We start from the raw sequence: 6,117 nt of genomic DNA on the forward strand, positions 1-6,117 counted from the left end.
TGAAGAAAAATCTTATTGCAAGAAATGGGAGCTCATTAAATTTGAGGTGTCCAAATACCTTAGAAAATATGATAGTAATCTTGCTGAGACCAGAAGAGCTGAGGAGGAAAAGGTGATCATTAAGATAACTTCCCTTTCTCAGAGGTCCCCAGCCGGCCTCTCGGTGGAGAAGATGGAACTGATTGAGTTACAAAATAAACTGGATAATATATATGGATTACATCAACTGGATAATATATATAGATTACATGAACTGGATAATATGTATAGATTACATCAACTGGATAATATATATAGATTACATCAACTGGATAATATATATAGATTAAAAGCAGAAGGAGCCTTTATTACATCTGGGGAAAAAATGGATTGAGGAGGGAGAACAGAATTCATCTTATTTCTTTAGACTTGAGACATTTCACTCTACAAATAACACTATCCATAAGTTAAACATTCATGGTGTTATTACAGATGACCAAAAATGTAACGCTTAATACTGTAGTAATTTTGACAGGAAATTGTATAGCTCTACGTACTCTCAGGAATCCACAGATATGTTTTTTAATTCACTGAATAATGTTCACTCTATCAGTGATACAGAATCGAAACAGTGTGATGAACCCATCAAAGTTGAAAAGAGTATAGAGTCTATCAAACATCTAAAGAACAATACATCACCAGGTGTTGATGGAATTACATCAGAATTTTACAAATTATTTTCTGAACAAGTAGCTCCCTTCCTACTTGAAGTATTTTTAGAGTATTAAAAACATTGTTCTGCCTCCTACAATGAGTCAGGGGTTAATAACACTGATACCTAAGCCTAAAAAGAAGTGCTGCTCATCGATAACTGGCGTCCAATTTGTCTTCTTAATAATGACTAAATATATTACTACTTGCAAAAATAATTAAAGAATTCCTGTATGCAATCATTGATGAAACACAGTCTGGCTTTATGAGGAACATACATATTTCTAACAATATCAGACTAGTATTAGACATACTTGACTACTCAGACCTAATAACCGAGGATAGCTTCATATTATTTTTAGATTGTTATAAAGCATTTGGCACAGTAGCGCATCAGTTCCTCTTCCACTCCCTTGAGAGACTTGGCTTTGGGGATTTTTTCTGAAAGGCGATTAAGACTCTCTATACAAATGGTAACAGCTCTATCAAACTGAAACATGGCACCTCACCTAAATTTGTGTTAAAGAGAGGAATTAGGCAAGGTTGTCCGATCTCTCCGTATCTGTTTTTATAAATCACCCAACTTCTTTCAAATTATTTAAATGATAGTTCTCTACAAGGTATTTCCATAGCTGGTAAAGAAATTATTATGAGCCAGCTGGCTGACGATACTACAATTTTTCTGAAAGACGCTAAAGACCAAATTCCCATATCGGTCAATGTGATAATCTTTTTCCAAAGCATCTGGTCTATATATTAACATTAATAAATGTGAACTCATGGCCTTCAAAGATTGTGTGACACCTTCATATAATGGTATTTCAGTGAAAGAAGAACTTACATATTTCGGCATAACCATTACTAAGGATCAGAAGACTAGAAGCTTACTACATTTTAACCCTCTTATTAAAAAAACCCCAGAAGAAGCTAAGTCAATGGCTACAGAAGGACTTATCTTTAAAAGGAAGAGTCCTAATAACTAAGGCTGAAGGTATCTCTAGGCTAACATATTGCACATTACGTTAGGAAAACTGTTATAATGAACACTTATGAGTATGGTGGGCTGAATATTTCTGGACTTGACTACCTTAAATAATACTTTTAAGGTCAATTGGATATATCAATTTCTAAGAAGACCCACTTCTATGTGGAATTGTATTCCTCATCATGTCTTCTCTACTTTTGGTGGCCTTAACATCATGTTGGTTTGCAATTATAATATTGACAAAGTTCCAGTGAAACTCTCTGCCTTTCATCAGCAGGTTCTTTTGTCATGGTCCTTAATTTATAAGCCTAATTTTAAGCATAATATTAAGTATAATATTTCATTTAAATAATTTTATGTAATTAATTTCTTTATTCTTTTGGCCAAATTTCATATTCACAAATGTAAATTTACAAACAAAACACCACATTTTCTTACCTTACAAAAATAAATTGAACTGTATTTTGAGACAATTAAATACTCTACTAACAAAAAAGCTGTTAGAATAATAAGTGCATGTACAGTGGGGAGAACAAGTATTTGATACACTGCCGATTTTGCAGGTTTTCCTACTTACAAAGCATGTAGAGGTCTGTAATTTTTTTTATCATAGGTCCACTTCAACTGTGATAGAAAGAATCTAAAACAAAAATCCAGAAATTCACATTGTATGATTTTTAAGTAATTAATTTGCATTTTATTGCATGACATAAGTATTTGATACATCAGAAAAGCAGAACTTAATATTTGGTACAGAAACTTTTGTTTGCAATTACAGAGATCATACGTTTCCTGTAGTTCTTGACCAGGTTTGCACACACTGCAGCAGGCATTTTGTCCCAATCCTCCATATAGACCTTCTCCAGATCTTTCAGGTTTCGGGGCTGTCGCTGGGTAATATGGACTTTCAGCTCCCTTCAAAGATTTTCTATTGGGTTCAGGTCTGGAAACTGGCTAGGCCACTCCAGGACCTTGAGATGCTTCTTACGGAGCCACTCCTTAGTTGCCCTGGCTGTGTATTTCGGGTCGTTGTCATGCTGGGAAAACCTGCAAAATCGGCAGTGTATCAAATACTTGTTCTCCCCACTGTATGTCCCTTAAGGTCCTTGTGTAATGTGATATTGTACCCCCTAGCCCCGCCCCTATCCCAATTGTCCTTTGTATATTATTTATATATACTTGTGTTCCCCATGTACTTTCTGTACTGATTTGTTGTCAATTAAAATTAAATAAATTACAATATTTAAAAAAATGCAATTTGTTGCATACCCTAATCATAGAAGCAGCTATCGATTACAGATGAAGAAGCTGGTGTCCTTCAGCCTCTTCACCTCTTCTGGGTCAGCTGCAGACAGATAAACATTACATTACACCTTTACATTGTGTTTTCTTCGGTGTACTTCAGGTCTGTGTTGTTTGTAAAGCATTTTGTTACATATACTTTGCACATCTTGTGTTAGCAACTCATACCTGAGCCCAGTCCCCGGACCACCGGCATGTTTCTGTCACCATTCAGACCCCTGAGGAGAAAGGGAGAAAGTCAGACTGGCACTGAGTGTTTAACACTGGACTATCAGTTCACCTATAGAACAGAGAAGCTTAAAAACGGAAGAGAATCACGTTCAGATATCTGGTATCTTCTAGACTAGGAAAAGTATTCTCATCGATTCTCTTGCCACAATTCATTAAGAACACTGGCAACGTTTATTTTGTATTTAATGAAAGCAATGTTGCATAATTTATTACCTATGCATAGTCACTTGACCTCTACCTACATGTACAAATTACCTCAACTAACCTGTACCCCTGCACATTGACTCGGTACCGGTAGCCCCTGCATATAACCTCGTTATTGTTATTTTATTGTGTTATTATTATTATTTTTGATAAATATTTTCTTAACTCTATTTCTTGAACTGCATTGTTGGTTAAGGGCTTGTAAGTAAGCATTTCACAGTAAAGTCTACACCTGGTGTATTCGGCGTATGTGACAAATCAAATCAAATGTGATTTGACCTAATTCATACAATAATGTATCAATGACTTACAAGGTAGAGGGTTGAGAAGGTGCGGGTCCCACAGACTTGACGTCGTCACCGTGTTCAGGTAACTAGTGACAACATGAGAGTCACAGTCAGACAACAGCCAGACAACCAAACAACAGCCAGATATGAACTGAAGGTCTCTGAACTGTCACACTTTACTCACAGGAGGCTGATGTCTGATGGGAAATGTGGTCTATGACACAGACACTAAAGGGAATTTTCCAGAACATGTGTGCTCATTTCAGAGGAGTTAGCAGGATTAAATGTCTGTTTATTTTTGAACCATTGCTATGGCTCTAATGTTTCCATGCCCTAATGTGAAACCAAACTAAAATGAGTGCAAGGCAAAAACATAATGGTGGCTAAATGCCAGAGGGGATGAATCATTAACATAAAGAGGAGTTACTATGTGTGTGTGACGTAAGGAGGAAATATGTATAAGAAATGTGTGTAGAGGCTGGAAAGTCAATTGTTTTCATGATCCAGCTCGGCTTGTCACTTGTTACTATTGTAATTGTAAGGCTCCGGTTTATGAGAAATATTATTGACTGAATATTTCCACCACGTAAATGGCGAGCTTGCCAGGAGTGGCGAAAAGGGACCAGAGACGGTGAAAATCTGCAGCTGCACCTTATACCACCCACCACTGCGATCTGTATGCTCTAGTCGGCTGGCCCTCGCTACATATTCGTCGCCAGACCCACTGGCTCCAGGTCATCTACAAGTCCATGCTAGGTAAAGCTCCTCCTTATCTCAGTTCACTGGTCACGATGGCAACACCCACCCGTAGCACGCGCTCCAGCAGGTGTATCTCACTGATCATCCTAAAGCCAACACCTCATTTGGCCGCCTTTCGTTCCAGTTCTCTGCTGCCTGTGACTGGAGCAATTGCAAAATCGCTGAAGTTGGAGACTTTTATCTCCCTCACCAACTTCAAACATCTGCTACCTGAGCAGCTTACCGATCGCTGCAGCTGTACATAGTCTATCGGTAAATAGCCCACCCATTTTTACCTACCTCATCCCCATACTGTTTTTATTTATTTACTTTTCTGCTCTTTTGCACACCAATATCTCTACCTGTACATGACCATCTGATCATTTATCACTGCAGTGTTAATCTGCAAAATTGTAATTATTCGCCTACCTCCTCATGCCTTTTGCACACAATGTATATAGACTCTCTTTTTTTTCTACTGTGTTATTGACTTGTTAATTGTTTACTCCATGTGTAACTCTGTGTTGTCTGTTCACACTGCTATGCTTTATCTTGGCCAGGTCGCAGTTGCAAATGAGAACTTGTTCTCAACTAGCCTACCTTGTTAAATAAAGGTGAAATTAAAAAAAATAGTCTGCCAGGATCCGCCATTCAGCCAGGATCCACCGTTCAGCCAGGATCCGCCAGTCAGCCAGGATCTGCCAGTCAGCCAGGATCTGCCGGAACCACCAGTCAGCCACGATCTGCCAGAACTGCCAGTCAGCCAGGATCTGCTGGAACCACCAGTCAGCCAGGATCCGCCAGTCAGCCAGGATCTGCCGGAACTGCCAGGATCTGCCGGAACCACCAGTGGGCCAGGATCTGCCGGAACCACCAGTCAGCCAGGATCTGCCAGAACCACCAGCCAGCCAGGATCTGCCAGATCCATCAACCTGCCTGAGATTCCTCTCAGTCCCGAGCTTCCTCTCAGTCCCGAGCTTCCTCTCAGTCCCGAGCTTCCCCTCAGTCCCGAGCTTCCCCTCGGTCCTGAACTTCCTCAGTCGTGAGGCACCCCTCAGTCCAGGTGGGCCCTTTGTTGGGGTTAGTAGGCCTGGGTCGGCGGCGGGTCGCCAATCAAGGGACGCGAAGGAGGTGGACAGAGACTATGTTGGAATGGGGTCCACGTCCAGCGCCAGAGCCGCCACCGTGGACAGACGCCCACCCAGTCCCTCCCCTATGGATTTAGGTGGTGGCCGGGAGTCCGCTCCTTTGGGGGGTCACACAAGAAACTACCCCAGAATCAAGCATTGACCCATAATTTAGAAAAGCAACATAAAAATGTTTGGTATAAGTGGGCTCAGTGTGGCAGCAGAAAAACAAACATAGAATGGACAATTGTATACTGTGTAGCAAATCCCCCATGACAGGTACAGTAATAGTGCATAAACCTGCAACGTTTTGATGTTTGTGCAAATGGTGCAAACTAGATGATGTGAAACTTGGACATTTTCATCATGCAGACTGAATTTTCTGTGCCATGTGCAAAAAGGGGGACTGCCCCTTATGAATGCGTTTAGAGTATACACATAGTATAACAGAATATAACCATGTACTCAATGTAACAGTTGCTGAATGATAAATGATGTTAAACCTTCTGAATTTCTGTTTGCCTAGACATGTAAGTTGCATAGGGTTTTCCGG

The 6,117-nt window shown here is 40.0% G+C and overlaps 1 long non-coding RNA gene across 1 annotated transcript in view; it reads right to left on the reverse strand.

Annotated features, from left to right (window-relative positions):
- Positions 1-2,680: 2,680 nt before the first annotated feature.
- Positions 2,681-6,117, reverse strand: part of LOC112230610 — a 7,119-nt gene continuing 3,682 nt past the window's right edge. The window contains exons 3-6 of the long non-coding RNA XR_006080698.1: positions 3,724-3,785; positions 3,146-3,195; positions 2,945-3,020; positions 2,681-2,722 (exon numbers count right to left, since the gene is read on the reverse strand). This is a non-coding gene — a long non-coding RNA (uncharacterized LOC112230610). The remainder of the gene's footprint in view (positions 2,723-2,944; positions 3,021-3,145; positions 3,196-3,723; positions 3,786-6,117) is intronic.

Source organism: Oncorhynchus tshawytscha, linkage group LG33 (genome assembly GCF_018296145.1).
Source record: "Oncorhynchus tshawytscha isolate Ot180627B linkage group LG33, Otsh_v2.0, whole genome shotgun sequence".
NCBI lineage: Eukaryota > Metazoa > Chordata > Actinopteri > Salmoniformes > Salmonidae > Oncorhynchus > Oncorhynchus tshawytscha.